General features: G+C 42.4%; 1 pseudogene across 1 annotated transcript; it reads left to right on the top strand.

Annotated features, from left to right (window-relative positions):
- Positions 1-13: 13 nt before the first annotated feature.
- Positions 14-15,536, top strand: LOC311109260 (nuclease EXOG, mitochondrial-like; annotated as a pseudogene). Its single transcript has 6 exons — positions 14-20; positions 10,327-10,477; positions 10,585-10,722; positions 11,526-11,602; positions 11,762-11,876; positions 15,044-15,536. The product of its transcript is annotated as a nuclease EXOG, mitochondrial-like (transcript).
- Positions 15,537-17,835: the final 2,299 nt, after the last annotated feature.

Genomic DNA, 17,835 nt, shown 5'->3' on the forward strand with positions numbered 1-17,835 from the left:
AAACGGTCTAAACATGGACGGTGCCCAAACAACTACAAAAACACTAAACTATGAAAACCACAATAGGTGCAAGACCATGGTGAAGATATGTATGCATTTCGGGTGTGAGAATGAATGCGTGTTGTGTGTTTGCGTGTGACTATTTTTGCTGTGAGAGTGTATGAGTGCATAGTGGAGAGGGAGGAGATTAAGACCATGGAAAAAAAGGTTCAGCAGGAAATAGCTGAAGATGAGTTAAATGTTTCCCTTTTATTTTGTATTGTCTTTTTGTTCTGTTATTTCTTATCTTTTATTTCAGTGAGTGTATTGGACATTGGCAGCTAAGGCCCTAGACTCTATCCACAGAGGTCCATCTTAGGGCTCAGCAAAAGCCTATATCCTTCACTAGTGTCGAGAGGGAGGGAGGGAGGGAGGGAGGGAGGGCGGGCGGAGTACAGTTGAAGCGTCACTGCCTGGTCCCGTCATTATTTACCTCTTTCTCACAGGGACCAAACTTTGAGTTTTGACCGGGTAGGTCCTGCATTGTAGAAAGGTTTTCGACAGGGCACCAAGCGTAACAACCTATTTAAACTTCACTTCATTCAGATTGGTTACACGTTCTCGATCATTAGAAGATCAAAATAACAACAAAAAACAAAAAACAAACAAGGAACCTTTTTTTTGTCTTAAAAGTCACACGCAAGAAACCACATTTCCCTATGTCGTAATGTAACAGTGAATGTCCACAATGCTGCTGTTTCAGCTCAAAGATGAATATATTTCTGTGTGTTCCTTTTTTTTCAGTGCATTACACACACATACAAATCTCAGTAGATTTAACTAAACGTGCATACAAGAGCAAAAGTATGTTGGTAGAGATGACAAGGCTTCCGATGTGAAAGAGAAGAACACAAACAATAAAATCTAGTAGATATAGAACATAAACGAAAACACTAAAATATATATATATTGTTCATGAACCACAGACCACCTCAAACCAGAAATACCTCAGATTTTTCTATGTGTATGAGTTCTGTTCTATATTTTGTTAGTTGTGTTGACTTGTAGTAGGTATGGGTTTATTTGGCTTTTATGATTAGGGAATTTTGGAAGATACAATGTCCAAAATCTTTTAAAGAAGTGCTACCGTGTCATGTTGTATAAATGAAAGAACATCTTGTAAATAGCTGTATACAGTTGTAGAATTCTACCTATATACAGTATGACGCCTGAGCATTATTCATAATTTGTGCAGGCTTTTTCCTCAACTCATCTTTTCCTCTCCGTTACCTAAAAGGACATTGAACCTGTATTTGGTTTTTCCTCCCAAAAAATGAATATCCATCCACCACCGTGTCTGACCAGTAATATTTTTGCATACCCTACGATATACACTACATGGCCAAAAGTATGTGGACACATGCTCGTCAAACATCTCATTCCAAAATCATGGGCATTAATATGGATTGGTCCCCCCTTTGCTGCTATAACAGCCTCCACTCTTCTGGGAAGGCTTTCCACTAGATGTTGGAACATTGATGCGGGGACTTGCTTCCATTCAGCCACAAGCGTTAGTGAGGTCGGGCACTGATGTTGGTCGATTAGACCTGGCTCGCATTCGGCGTTCCAATTCATCCCAAAGGTGTTCGATGGGGTTGAGGTCAGGGCTCTGTGCAGGCCAGTCAAGTTCTTCCACACCGATCTCGATAAACCATTTCTGTATGGACCTCGCTTTGTGCATGGGGGCATTGTCATGCTGAAACAGGAAAGGACCTTCCCCAAACTGTTGCCACAAATTCTAGAATGTATGCTGTAGCGTTAAGAATTCCCTTCAGTGGAACTAAGCGGCCTGAACCATGAAAAACAGCCCCAGACCATTATTCCTCCTTCACCAAACTTTATAGTTGGCGCTATGCATTGGAGCAGGTAGCGTTCTCCTGGCATCCGCCAAACCCAGATTTGTCAGTCAGACTGCCAGATGGTGAAGCGTGATTCATCACTTCAAAAAACGCATTTCCACTGCTCCAGAGTCCAATGACGCCGAGCTTAACTCCACTCCAGCCGACACTTGGCATTTCTCGCATGGTGATCTTAGGCTTGTGTGCGGCTGCTCGGCCATGGAAACCCATTTCATGATGCTCCCGACGACAGTTATTGTGCTGACGTTGCTTCCAGAGGCAGTTTGGAACTTGGTAGTGAGTGTTGCAACCATGGACAGACGATTTTTACATGCTACGCGCTTCAGCACTCGGCGGTCCTGTTCTGTGAACTTGTGTGGCCTACCACTTCACGGTTGAGCCGTTGTTGCTCCGAGATGTTTCCACTTCACATTAGCAGGGCAGAAATTTGATGAACTGACTTGTTGGGAAGGTGGCATCCTATGACGGTGACACGTTGAAAGTCACTGAGCTCTTCAGTAAGGCTATTCTACTGCCAGTGTTTGTCTATGGAGAGTACATGGCTGTGCGCTCGATTTTCTATACCTGTCAGCAACGGATGCGGCTGAAATAGCCGAATTCACTAATTTGAAGGGGTGTCCACATACTTTTGTATTTATAGTGTATCTTGGGTTTGTCATTGCTTTTAAAATGTATTTAATGACTTATCCCATTCCGTGATAAAAAAGAAAGCGTTTATACGGAAAATACTAAATGAATACCAAGAGATTATAGGTTATTGTCCCCGGATTCTCCTTTCACATTGACTGACGAGGCACTGCAGCGGCCTCAGCTTCTTAAAAACCCTACACCCTACAGAGGAGAGTTATTGTTATAAGTTATTGTTCGCTGTGCCATGCGTTTTTAAGGTTCTAGATCTGTCAGCAGCGTTCCACATGTGTAAGTGGAACCATGTGCGCAGAGGGATTCAGAGGGTTTTAGTTATACCCATGGAGAAGCGAGAGCATGGAGAGCCTCATAACTACAATCTCTTGTCATCATGAAACCCCAGTGTTTGACGTGGGCCCGCGGATCGCTGCGATCGGGTTGCTTGGAGTAAGTGAAACCATAGCTAGCTTTATTTAAGCTTTTGTGGTTAGGAAACTTGAACAAGTATTTCGGTCTGTAAAGACACTACTTTTCAAGGAGCCCCTCTTTCCCTGTGTTAGAGGGCAAGAAAACAGCAAGTCCTTATTCTGACAAGGAAGCACACTCATTCAGCTCTTTGTAGTTTCTCTGGATTGACTTCCCACCATTTTATCAGTAACCAGGACAGAGGTATTATTGGTTTGACTTCAATGCCTTGTTAGCAAATCAAGGTTATGTTTGTCAAATGATCAGGTTAGTGTTTGATGTAGAAGTATTTTTTACTGTACTTCTGCTATAAATGTAACGGGATCAAGAAATTGCCAGTTTGGATGTAAAATGTAGCAAGCAATATCTACAGCAATAGTTCTACATATTCTTTCTGACCTCATAAGTACTGTAATAGGCCCTTGAGCTAGCGACCAACCTCAACGTCTTGTTGAAAATGTGCTTTGTTGTTGTCAAGACGAAGGTTGGTTTGTCGATCCCAAGTCATTGTCTTGGTCATAGTGCTCGTTGAGTTATGATAGGCCTTCACCTTTTATTCAGTCAGACCTTTAAACATGTAGCCAAATCCCTTGCACCTAAGTCTGCAAGAGGGAACCAAAGTCTTTCTGTTTTTCTATTTTTTGGGGGGTAATTCTCTCACTCAGCCTGGTCTCATTGACTAGATGTGACATAGTAAATGTAAATCCGGGACACTCAAATCAGTATGATATGTTACGTTTGGTATGGTTACATACCAAACATCATACTAAATGGATGTCTCGGTTTTACGTACCGAATAATACGAAATGCTCTGAGACCAGGTTGTCTCACTTTGCTGTTAACATTTGTAACAGTGGAGACAAAACCTTTATCTGCCAGTTTGACCCTTTGACTTTGATGATTTGAGAAGCTAGAGAAAGTAATCTGACGTTTTGGCCTTTATTTCACCTGCTATGACCTTTTTACCACCTTTTTCAGGAGTTAAGTGGATGCTTTTGATGAGGGAGAGCCAGTGCAGGGGGTAAGGTCTGAAAAGTGAGTTGTTAGAATTCAAAATTTAAATCTCAAAGGTTTCTTTCCAAATAGTGGTCTCGATGCACTTCTTTCTATTTTGTTGGTCAGTGTTATGATGAGTTCTACAATACCAATCTGAGGTTTTAAAGTTTTAGCCACGATGGGAAAGGCAAGTGTTACTCTAGTCTTTCATCATTGTCTGGATTTTTACTCTGGTGCCATTTTAAGGATTCTACCGTCTCTCTAGTTGAGTCTTTCATCTGAGAGCTTAGGGCCAGGATGAGATGGAATGGGAGCTGGATTTAACATAGGTCTTTCCAAAAGAATATTTGAGCTTTAGTGCATTGGACCAGAGGAGGCTGGTGGGAGGAGCTATAGGAGGATTGGCTCATTGGAATGGAATAAATGGAACGGAGCCTCAAACGCGTTGTTTCAATGTGTTTGTGTTTGGTGCCATTCCATTCCAGCCATTACAATGAGCCTGTCCTCCTATATCTCCTCCCACCAGCCTCCTATGCATTGGACATAGGGTCAAATCTGTGATCTATTCTTACCAATACTCACATTGTGGTTCATGATGACAAAGGTGAAGTTTTGGAATATAAACAGCATGAAATATCAGCAACATTGCTATCCGGGAGTGTCGGACGGAAATTCTGAGGTGTTCTGATGTTGTGCCTTTATTTTCCTCATGGTCGTTGCTGAAGCTACTGCTGCGGTGCCCCTGTTTGTTTATTTCTTATTAGTACCTGACAAAGAAATGCTATATATATATATATATATATATATATATATATATATATATATATATATATATATATACTCTAATATAAAACTCTTAAAGTGACCAGCTGTAATTCTGGATGCAGTCTTAGATCCAGGTTGTTCAGGAACCAATTACCTCAGACCTCACGTGAAACAGTGTTGTTAGCTGGATAGTCGTCGACACTACAGAATAATGGTGTACACTTTCGTCATGACAACAGGTTACCTCGTTTGTACTAGTGTAACATGTATCATGCACCCCTTGACAATGTGAAAACCCTTGTCCCTTCTCAGCATCTCACCTCTTTTTATTTTTCAACAGCAAAGAAATTGTATTGTATGGAAAACCGTTTTCAAGTGCTTCGTCTGCTACTTTCCCCAACTGAAATTGTTAGTGTATAGCGGTTTAACAGCTCACTCTGTCATCAGGCAGAACTGAAACAAAATGGTTCTGGTGATTGCTACTGACTGAGGATTTTTTCAGACTGTTAAAACATTCAGTTGGCTGAGATTTCATTCTAGCCCTGTCTAGCTCGCAAAAAAGCCCCCATAACAACACTAATTACCATTGTACCCTAAGATTTGGTTATCAATCCCACTTGGATTCTTCTTATTTTTACTTTACCCAACTCTCTATGAGCATCTCTAACTGTTATTACTTTGTGTATTTACTATGCGCAGACAGTGGCTCAGGCCATGTGAACATTACCTCATGTTTTCCCAGAGATCAGTGTTCAGGTCTTGTGTCAATCAGCAGCAGCGAGCTGTGAGCCCGGCCAATTGACTTATCCTCTTAAAGTATTAAGACCTTTCCCAGCGGCGGAGAACTATTGATTCTGCCAATTGCTAAAAACGTCCACAACTTCTTTTTAGCCTCTGGGTTAGAATAGCTTGCTACTCTATGCTTTAAAAAGCCATTATTCCATACAGTGCCAGTTTCTTTCGCTCCTTTAAAAAGAGGTGGGATTTGCTGTTGGTAGACAATGTCAATGGTGAATGTTCGTTTTTTCCTCCTAAGAGCTTGCCAGTGGCTCCTTGCATTGTTTGGAAGTGTTCAACCAAACAAAACCGAAAAACAATTCCACTGCAAGGACTAATTCACAATGTTTTTCTTCCAAGACCCACCAAAACAAGGGTGCAGGATTCGGCAAACGGGTCGGGGGGGGGGGGGGTTCTTTCTTGTTTTGTCAAGGGGTCTTATTTAAAAGTGTTGTTTCTATACCATGATACGTGAAATGTAAATGTTGTAGGTTATGTTTCACTATTGTAGCTAAATTGTAGAACAGAGATGGCTTGTACTACTGATTTTAACATAAATATAGTAAAATAATCTGTATAAGACTAAATGTATACAGAGAGTTGAGCTTGTTGCTGTAACCCCTCTTTTGGATTGAATAATATGTTTAAAAGTTTTATATATATATATATGTATGTATGTATGTGTGTGTGTGTGTATATATGTGTGTGTGTGTATGTATATATATATATATATATATATATATATACACACACACACACATACAGTGGGGGAAAAAAGTATTTAGTCAGCCACCAATTGTGCAAGTTCTCCCACTTAAAAAGATGAGAGAGGCCTGTAATTTTCATCATAGGTACACGTCAACTATGACAGACAAAATGAGATTTTTTTTCTCCAGAAAATCACATTGTAGGATTTTTAATGAATTTATTTGCAAATTATGGTGGAAAATAAGTATTTGGTCAATAACAAAAGTTTCTCAATACTTTGTTATATACCCTTTGTTGGCAAACGTTTTCTGTAAGTCTTCACAAGGCTTTCACACACTGTTGCTGGTATTTTGGCCCATTCCTCCATGCAGATCTCCTCTAGAGCAGTGATGTTTTGGGGCTGTCGCTGGGCAACACGGACTTTCAACTCCCTCCAAAGATTTTCTATGGGGTTGAGATCTGGAGACTGGCTAGGCCACTCCAGGACCTTGAAATGCTTCTTACGAAGCCAATCCTTCGTTGCCCGGGCGGTGTGTTTGGGATCATTGTCATACACAAAAAAAAAAAATGTATGCACGCATGACTGTAAGTCGCTTTGGATAAAAGCGTCTGCTAAATGGCATATTATATTATATTATATTATATTATGCTGAAAGACCCAGCCACGTTTCATCTTCAATGCCCTTGCTGATGGAAGGAGGTTTTCACTCAAAATCTCACGATACATGGCCCCATTCATTCTTTCCTTTACACGGATCAGTCGTCCTGGTCCCTTTGCAGAAAAACAGCCCCAAAGCATGATGTTTCCACCCCCATGCTTCACAGTAGGTATGGTGTTCTTTGGATGCAACTCAGCATTCTTTGTCCTCCAAACACGACGAGTTGAGTTTTTACCAAAAAGTTCTATTTTGGTTTCATCTGACCATATGACATTCTCCCAATCCTCTTCTGGATCATCCAAATGCACTCTAGCAAACTTCAGACGGGCCTGGACATGTACTGGCTTAAGCAGGGGGACACGTCTAGCACTGCAGGATTTGAGTCCCTGGCGGCGTAGTGTGTTACTGATGGTAGGCTTTGTTACTTTGGTCCCAGCTCTCTGCAGGTCATTCACTAGGTCCCCCCGTGTGGTTCTGGGATTTTTGCTCACCGTTCTTGTGATCATTTTGACCCCACGGGGTGAGATCTTGCGTGGAGCCCCAGATCGAGGGAGAGTATCAGTGGTCTTGTATGTCTTCCATTTCCTAATAATTGCTCCCACAGTTGATTTCTTCAAACCAAGCCGCTTACCTATTGCAGATTCAGTCTTCCCAGCCTGGTGCAGGTCTACAATTTTGTTTCTGGTGTCCTTTGACAGCTCTTTGGTCTTGGCCATAGTGGAGTTTGGAGTGTGACTGTTTGAGGTTGTGGACAGGTGTCTTTTATACTGATAACAAGTTCAAACAGGTGCCATTAATACAGGTAACGAGTGGAGGACAGAGGAGCCTCTTAAAGAAGTTACAGGTCTGTGAGAGCCAGAAATCTTGCTTGTTTGTAGGTGACCAAATACTTATTTTCCACCATAATTAGCAAATAAATTCATAAAAAATCCTACAATGTGTTTTTCTGGAAAAAATATTCTCAATTTGTCTGTCATAGTTGACGTGTACCTATGATGAAAATGACAGGCCTCTCTCATCTTTTTAAGTGGGAGAACTTGCACAATTGGTGGCTGACTAAATACTTTTTTCCCCCACTGTATATGTGTATATATATGTATATGTGTATATATGTATATATATATGTATATGTGTGTATATATATATATGTGTGTGTGTGTGTGTGTGTGTGTGTGTGTGAAATGCCCAGAAAAAAATCCAACATCCATTGTTATGCCGTAACGACGAGGACTTTTTTTGAATGATCATTGTAACATAGTTTTTTAATTTGCAGTGGTTCATTGTTCCTTTTTACTGTGGTAATTTTAGAACTCAGTATCCAGAGTTTGAAATAGATTTGCCTTGTTGAGGTGTGGCTGTTTCGACTCTGCACTTGGTGCCAGAATAAACCAGTATGAATGTAGTATTTGTCCAGTGTGAAACAACTACACCCTGACTGTTAGAGAAAAAATACTAGAAAGGATTATTTCATTTTGATCTTTTTGTATATGAAAGTAAACAATAAAATACTGTTAAAGCATTTGATTGCCGCGTCTACGTTCTTTATGTGCCTACATTGTCCATGACGACAGTTGTTATTTTACATATGTTGTGGTTTGGCAGACCCAGTTATCCAGAGCAACTTCCTGTAGTGAGTGTATACATTTTCATACTTTTTTTCTTACTGGTCCCCCGTGGGAATGGAACCCACAACCCTGGTGTTGCAAGCGCCATGCTCGACCAACCAAGCTACACCGACCTTGTTAATCAGAATTATATGTATGTTTATTTACAGTATGTGTGTTCATGCGTTTTCTAGTGTGCTAGTATGTTGATCACCGCAGCATAATAAAAAATATAACGTTTTTATGTGATAATGTTGAGTGTATTCTGTGTAGGCATAGTGGCCTTGAATGGAGCTGACTGAATGTTGCTTCTCTGGAATGCTATGTTGCTTCAACTGTGAAATGCTCCACCTGCAGTGAACAAACACGTACAGCAGTGGGCTAAATGCCTCTACTACTCATACTTACACAAGATTACTGCACATCTGAACTCACCAAGGCTCCTCAGTCCTACAGAAACATACAGCACAGCAGAACTAGAGTGATTCATTTGTAATTCTTTACATTTTTGTTCATGCTTGAGGTGTAGCCTGTTCATCTATTTGTGCTAACTGTAGTATGTGAGAACATGGGCTCGCATAGCCAGACATTGTAATCGGATGGGCTATTTTTACAGGCTTCTGTGAAGTCTTCTGTTAGGAAAAAATACTGAACAAAAATATAAACCCAACATGCAACAACAAGATTTTACTGCGTTACAGTTCATATAAGGAAATCAGTCAATTGAAATAAATTAATTCAGCCCTAATCTATGAATTTCATATGACTGGGAATACAGATATGCATCTGTTGGTCACAGATACCTTTAAAAAAATGTTAGGGGTGTAGATCAGAAAACCAGTCACTACCTGGTGTGACCACCATTTGCCTCATGCAGCGCGATACGTCTCCTTCGCATAGAGTTGATCAGGATGTTGATTGTGGCCTGTGGAATGTTGTCCCACTCTTCTTCAAAGGCTGTGCCAAGTTGATGGATATTGGCGGGAACTGGAACACTGTTGTACACGTCGATCCAGAGCATCCAAAACATGCTCAATGGGTGACATGTCTGGTGAGTATGCAGGCCATGGAAGAGCTGGGACATTTTCCGCTTCCAGGAATTGTGTACAGATCCTTGCGACATGGAACCGTGCATTATGATGGCGGCAGATGAATGGCACGACAATATAATAATAATATGCCATTTAGCAGAAGCTTTTATCCAAAGCGACTTACAGTCATGCGCGCATACATTTTTACGTATGGGTGGTCCCGGGGATCGAACCCACTACCCTGGCGTTACAAGCGCCATGCTCTACCAATTGAGCTACAGAGGATGGGCCTCGGGATCTCGTCACGGTATCTCTGTGCATTCAAATTGCCATGGATAAAATGCAATTGGTTCGTTGTCCGTAGCTTATGCCTGCCCAAACCATAACCCCACCATCACCATGGGGCACTCTTCACAACGTTGACATCAGCTAAAAGCTCCTCCACACGACGCCATACACATGGCCTGCGGTTGTGATGCCGGTTGGACGTGCTGACAAATTCTCTAAAACGGCATTGGAGGCGGCTTATGGTAGAGAAATGAACATTATATTATCTGGCAACATCTCTGGTGGACATTCCAATTGCACGCTCCCTCAAAACATGAGACAACTGTGGCATTGTGTTGTGTTGTTACTAGGTACCCAAATACACAATTAATCATATGAAAAAGTAGCCACAAATACAGCCACCAGCTAAATGTGGCTGTATTTTCATTTCACTGTCAAATAGCTAACTAGATTGGTAGAATCTTGCCCTATTGTTGTCTGTCTGAATAACACCAATGCTTTGTTACAGTTCCTCAAGTCCAGCAGGACATAGGGTGGTATGACTTCCCCTTGACAGGAGCTGAGATGCGATGCTACGCCAACCACACATTGTCCTACGACCAAGCCAGGAAAAGCACTGAGATGGGTCGCAGAGCACCTGTCACACGAGAAACTATTAGGTAATAATTGAGTAATAGGCTAATGTTAATGTACTAATTTGGTAATAACAATGAGAGATACAGTTAGAGCGAGATCCTAGATGTGACTCTTCTTCTTGCTGCCGCAGGGAAAGCCGACAGAAAGCACTACGTTCAAGCTATACCCCAGTATCCCAGAACCCTTCACTGCACACAATGCAGACTACCTGGGCCGTGGCTGGTCCAGAGGCCACATGGCCCCCGCAGGAGACAACAAGTCCTCGGAGGTACCCTACCCCAGGGGTTCCCAAACTACCCCAGGGAGTCCCCCTTCCAGCATTGGGGAACATCCCGCACCCCCCCTGCACGCACCAAGTCTATTTCTATGATCACAAGCACTGTTCATGACACAAACTGTTCATCCTCCTCTTGTTGGTGGAGAGAATTCGGCAGGTTTAAAGCTTATTTCCTGCAATTCTACACATTTTGTCATGGGGTGCAAAGAAAATGCTGCAGTTTAAAGCTATACATTGTGCCATGTCTAATGTGTATTCATGTGATATTTGAGTGACAAAAAAATTACAACAATATCTATGATAAAAAATTAATAAAAATTACTTTAGCTGACATGGGCTAATGAACTGGACTTTTCTGACAAGTTATACATAGCTCTCTAGGGTATGCAATGACTGACATGACAAGAGGAACTGATGATGCACTACCCAATTTCGAAATTGCACCTTGTGCATTCTACTATTACAACCTTCAAGAGTAAGTTTAAAGCCGGACTGAGTTCCTTCCTCGCGCGCCCCACAGTTTGGGAACCACTGCCCTACCCTACCAACACACATGTCCAACACGTTGGTGTCATTCTAGGTCCTCGTTACAGTTTACATTAATTCTGTTTACAGTCCACATGATGTTTGATCAGGAAAGTCATCTTTTGGTTTAGAACAGTAAGCTGATCTTGTTGTATTGTCTCGTCATCAGTCGATGGCGTTTACACCAGTGACTTTAGTCCCTTTGTTTTGAAGGTATGTGATATGAATCACTCTCACAGAATGGTCTATGATTCTGTCCCTGTCAACAGCAGTCAATGGCCGAGACCTTCTAGCTGTCCAACATTGTGCCCCACAACTATGAAAACAACGCCAGCTATTATTCCACAAGTTAGGTGATACTACTTGGTCCTAATACTGTATATAAATGGAATGACATATGCTGAAATGAAACTCTCTCAATCTAATCTACCTGAAGGCTTACTTCACTTTCAAGTCTCTCAAACCTGTGTGGCTCCAGATTAATAGAGACTGTTTTCTATTCCAGACTGGAGATGTACTGCAGGGAGCTGGCCAAGCGCTTTGACGACATGTGGCTCATATCAGGACCTCTGGTTCTTCCTGAAGAGGGGGCTGATGGGAAAAAGACAGTGTTCTACCAGGTAACTCAAGCTGTTAGGCGGACCACACTGTACAGTCCAGGGTGACGTTTCCCCTACGTACAGATCTAGATCTCCCCGTTTACCATTAGTAGGGGAAATGTAAAAACTGACCCAAGATCAGTGTGAAGGGGCAACTTCTACCTACAAATCAAAACAAAATAAAATTGTACTTGTCACCTACACGTGTTTAGCAGATGTTATTGCGGGTGTAGCGAAATGCTTGTGCTTCTAGCTCCGACAGTGCGGTAATATCGAACAAGTAATATCTAACAATTTCACAACATACACACAAATCAAGTAAGGAATGGAATTTAAGAATACATACATATATGGACAAGCAATGACAGAGCGGCATGGACTAAGATACAGTGGAATATTATAGAATACAGAATATACATATGAGATGAGTAGTGCAAGTTATGTAAACATTATTAAAGTGACTAGTGTTCCATTTCTTAAAGTGGCCTGTGATTTCAATAGGCAGCAGCAGCCTCTAATGTGCTAGTGATGGCTATTTAACAGTTAGATGGCCTTGAGATAGAAGCTGTTTTTCATTCTCTCGGTCCCAGCTTTGATGCACCTGTACTGACCTCGCCTTCTGGATGATAGCGGGGTGAACAGGCAGTGGCTCGGGTGGTTGATGTCCTTGATTATCTTTTTGGCCTTCCTGGTACAGTGTCCATATAATGTCACTGGTCCTAGTTTGTATGAGAGCTCCAAAAATAATTGTACTGGTATTTATATAATTGGTATAATCTATACTATACAATCTATATAGTATGATGTGTGAGAAGAGGGAGGAGGCAGTGTGATGGTTCTTTTCTGGAAATGTCAGTGCAGCCTCATGGCCACTAGATGGCAATGTTGAACAAAGAATCCCTCGTGGATGTTGCCCAATATCTTTTGAAAGGCTTCCAACCATAGCCGTTGGAAGATTTTTTGGGGTGGGGGGTGCTATCAGTCCGCTAATACAGGACTAGTAAATGCCCAGTGCACTACTTTTGTGAAATATGTTTTTTTTTTCTAAATTTTTAAAATGTATTTATATTTTATTTTCATCCCGATTTTTATAGGGGTGCTGCTGCACCCTCAGCACCCCTACTTCCTGCGGCTATGACTTCCTACCCTCAGAAAACACAAGTACTAAGTTGTTATTTTTTCAAGGACAATCTTGAACACCACCCCTATTGTCACTCATACAAGAGGCTTGCTCATTCGTAATATTACACTTGCTAGATTCTGCCAGTGGTTGTTCAGTAGTTTTAACATCTGAAAGAAAAACTAAAAACAGTCCATCATGATGCTGCGTCATCCTGCCATCAGGTTACAGTGTGTTTTGATGTGCGTTGGATTGGCATCCTAGCTTTGCCCCCCTCTGGCTGGTCTATCACAGGAGGAGTGCTATGACTGTTTTTGCATCCCCCAGTGAGTCCCAGAGTGTAAACAGACAGACGGATGCCCTTGGGGCTGTTACCTTGACACACAGATCAACCACGACAGGGGCCGTGTTCCACCCATTGAATCCCCAAACCCACCTGGGGCCTGAGTTGCAGCAGTGGGGATTACACACACACACACACACACACACACACACACACACACACACACACACACACACACACACACACACACACACACACACACACACACACACACACACACACACACACACAGTTTATGATTCCCTTTTGCTACCTCTCTAGTTGCCATGACAGTGTCCTCTGGGTAGTGCCAGGCGGTCCTTGTTTCCTGTGTGGGATTGGGATTTAGAGGGGACTGCCCACCTTAGGTTGGCACTGCCAGCCTCTAACAGCCGCAGGAGAGCATGGGAGAGGCCTGGAGTGCAGTGTCTTCATCCCAGATGATCCCCTCTGGAGTGGGGCCTCCCTGTTGTTTATCAGGGGCCAACACACTGTCCTCCCATCAACAAGAACAGGACTCCCACCTAGAGAGGAAGAAGGGAGAGAAAGAGGGAGAGAGAGAGAGGAAGGGATGGAGCGTGGAGAGACAGAAGAGTGAAAGCTCTGTGTAGTAGACCTACCTTATGGGGAATTACTGTAGGAGAGAGTTAGTGGAAGACTGTATTGTTTTAACCAGACCTGGTTTGTCAGTCTGGTTGTCAATAAGAAATCTCCAACATTGCTCGTCCCTGTCCAGTTCACTGTGTTGCTGACATGTCTTACAAACAATACTATGTCTAAGCCTATACATCTTTTCTTTTCTGTACTTTCCTTCACAACCCCAGTTTCACAACCCCAGTTTCATTTTATGACCTTAAGAAGGGAAATGTAATCTTAGTGTACAGTCTGTACTCCCCTTAGTTAGAGTAATGTAACCCACTGAGAGGTCTCTGTAGTTGTCAAGGCCTTAGTCGGAGCCCCGGGCACTGGGTTAGTGTGGTGACTGAATGGTTATTGCCCCTCTAACAGAGCTCTGTGTTGTTATTGCACAGTGGGTGAGGTCCATCTTCAAAGGAAGGAACCCACACACACCTGTCACTGTCAGAGTGACTGTCAGAGTGACTGTCAGAGTGACTGTCCGTGGCATCAAGACTGTCGTATACCATCTCACAACAAGTCGTCCAATGTGTACATTACTGTGTTTCCTCAATACCAGCCTGTCTTATAGTCTAGGCTCTATGGTCTAGCCATTTATTTAAAATTATTTTGCATGTAAAATCAGAGGGAGCAATAAAAGACAAACATGAGTAGTGAAGTGAAACATAATTGTGCAGAAACCCTAAGGATTTATGAGAGTGTCCTATCCCAAACGATCATATAAAGAATTAATAAAAAATATAATACATGAAAACATACCTACTACTGTAATTCTACGATTTTTTCCGAAATAATTGTTACTTCACTGAACGATAACTGGCTGGCTCCTGGTCTTTGGTTTTGGATTATTTCACGCAGCGATTAGAGACTACTTTAATCTAGAGCTAACAACTTTGACGATAAATCACGGTGCACCTGTCCTTGAGTTCTCAGGACACTGAAGGCATCGAGTGTATCTGTTATTTTACGAGGCCTCCGTAAACTAACACACTGTCATGCCTCGGAACAGCCTAGTCTACGATTTATTGTAGCACGTGTAGACTAAAATATGCTAAATGGAAAAATGCGCGTTTTAACATGATTTAATGCAATGTGTGGTTATTTGTGCAGTTCATAGGCAAAGACGACGTGGCCGTGCCCACCCACTTCTTCAAAGTCATCCTCGTCAGGAAGGACCAATCGGCATCGGGCAATTTTGCGAACAACCAATCGGCATCAGAAACCTTGGCCCTCGGACCATTCATCGTACCCAACCGGCCAATCGGCTTCAAGCGTCCACTAACAGACTTCCAGGTGAACCTATCCGAGCATGCAGAACATGTCGGGCCTGACCTTCTTCCCCAAGGTGGAGTGGACAACTCTGAGCCTTCCCAACCTGTGCAACAAGGACTTTAAGGAGTTCACCCTGTACCTCACGGGCAGGAAGGTGGGCAGTGCCCGCACCACGGTGAAGCTAGAGAAGTTCATGGCGGAGCTAAAAGAGTAGGGTATCGCCCCGGACGACCACCTACTCAACCTCCAGGAGAAGAAGAAGGAGCTGGAAAACAAAGAGCCTGTTTCATATTCCTTAGGCTTAGAGCACGCAACAGAAAATGTTTTGTAGCGGAAACGAAAATGAGGGTTTGTTATTGGACAAGTTCACATAGTGCCTCTCTGTTTCAGTCAGTTTACATCCGTTGGTGTCTAATGAACACAACCCTGGATGGAACGTCCATTATGGCTCTGTGGAGCGACTGGTTGAGGGACTGTTTTAATATGGGTTACATATGTTATATATATATATTTTTTTACATAGTTATAAAACAATTAAATATACACTAATTGGAAAGTGTATTTCCTGTGCCAAAAATCGGTTTTAAATCAAGGATTTGTTTTCTTACTGAAACTCCATTGAATGCTCAGTGTTTTTTTCTCTATTGATGTGTGTTGCTATGCAGAGTAATAGTCAGTATTAACAGTATTAAACTTCCACTGTCAATTTATCAATACCCTATTGACACATCTCTCTGAATGATTTGCATAGTCATTAAATGATTTTGACATGAACATACAGTACATCATTTCTTATTTATCCTGTATCTAATGATACATGTTCTATTAAAATTATGTTGTCTGGCTTTCTTCCACTCTGGTCTGGTCTGATATGAGGATAATTTACAAGTTAACAAAATCGAAGCATCTCCTGATTTAGCGGTTAGCATAATGAAGAACCAGTCCCTACTACGGCTGGGTCGTATTCATTAGGCATGAAACGGAACAAAACCGACTGAAATAGCGATGGACAACTTGTGCTTGTCCAATAACAAACCCTAATATCTGTCTTCCGTTGCAAAACATTTCCTCTGCATTCCATAATGAATACGACCCTGAGGTTGACGGATCAGAGAGATGAGGTTTCAGCCCCAGATCGATGACATCCGAGTCGGGGGATCTTGTCATGTCCTACGAGGGGCCTCTCCCTCTAACTCAATCAGTTTATCAGGCTTTTACGGGTAAGTACGCTAATCGTAAATAGGGACCCAGACTGAATAATGCGTTTCCTGATAGTAGTCATTACTAATTGCATTGAACATTTCAATTGGACCACAGGAAAAGCAAAGCACATGTAGCGGCAGTGTAATGGCTCATTGGGTTACAGAGAAGCGCTATTGGTCGCTGTATTGTTCATATTATTATTATTATCTCTTAGCTGACTTCAGGACATTACCACTCATCCACTGCCGCCCGCCGGCCAAATGGACCAGGCGGATATATCAGATACACAGTAGTACCACACCGCTAATGACTAGCCTAGCCCCCATCACTCACTCATCATCATCCAGTTTACCACACAGACGAGCTGCATCTCAATAATATAAAGCGGTGTCCTCTCCTCGTGTTCTCTCCTTCATCTGCATTGATACTGGGAACTTGCTTGAACCTCTCCAGTCTTTTCACAGGGGATGGATACACATTTGCTTACGTCCCTGTTAGTGAGCATTTCTCCTTTGCCAAGATAATCCATCCACCTGACAGGTGTGGCATATCAAGAAGCTGATTAAACAGCATGATCATTACACAGGTGCACCTTGTGCTGGGGACCAGCCACCCGGACAGCTGATGAAACTGGGTTTGTACAACCAAATAATTTCTGCACAAACTGTCAGAAGGCATCTCAGGGAAGCTCATCTGCGTGCTCGTTGTACACACCAGGATCTTGACCTGACTGCAGTTCGGCGTCGTATCTGACTTCAGTGGGCAAATGCTCACCTTCGATTGCCACTGGCACGCTGGAGAAGTGTGCTCTTCACAGATTAATCCCGGCTTCAACTGTATTTGTATTTATATTTATTATGGATCCCCATTAGCTGATGCCAAGGCAGCAGCTACTCTTCCTGGGGTCCAGCAACATTAAGGCAGTTCATACAATTTTTAAAACATTACAATACATTCACAGATTTCACAACACTGTGTGTGTGCCCTCAGGCCCCTACTCCACCACTACCACATATCTACAGTACAAAATCCATGTGTACGTGTGTGTATAGTGCAAATGTTATCGTGTGTGTGTATGCATGTGTCTGTGCCTATGTTTGTGTTGCTTCACAGTCCCCGCTGTTCCATAAGGTGTTTTTTAAATATTTTTTTTAAATCTAATTTTGCATCAGTTACTTGATGTGGAATAGAGTTCCATGTAGTCATGGCTCTATGTAGTACTGTGCGCCTCCCATAGTCTGTTCTGAACTTGGGGACTGTGAAGAGACCTCTGGTGGCATGTCTTGTGGGGTATGCATGGGTGTCCGAGCTGTACACCAGTAGTTCAAACAGACAGCTCGGTGCATTCAACATGTCAATACTTCTCATAAATACAAGTAGTGATGAAGTCAATCTCTCCTCCACTTTGAGCCAGGAGAGATTGACAT

The sequence above is a fragment of the Coregonus lavaretus genome, assembly GCF_964263955.1.
Source record: "Coregonus lavaretus genome assembly, chromosome: 34".
Taxonomy (NCBI): domain Eukaryota; kingdom Metazoa; phylum Chordata; class Actinopteri; order Salmoniformes; family Salmonidae; genus Coregonus; species Coregonus lavaretus.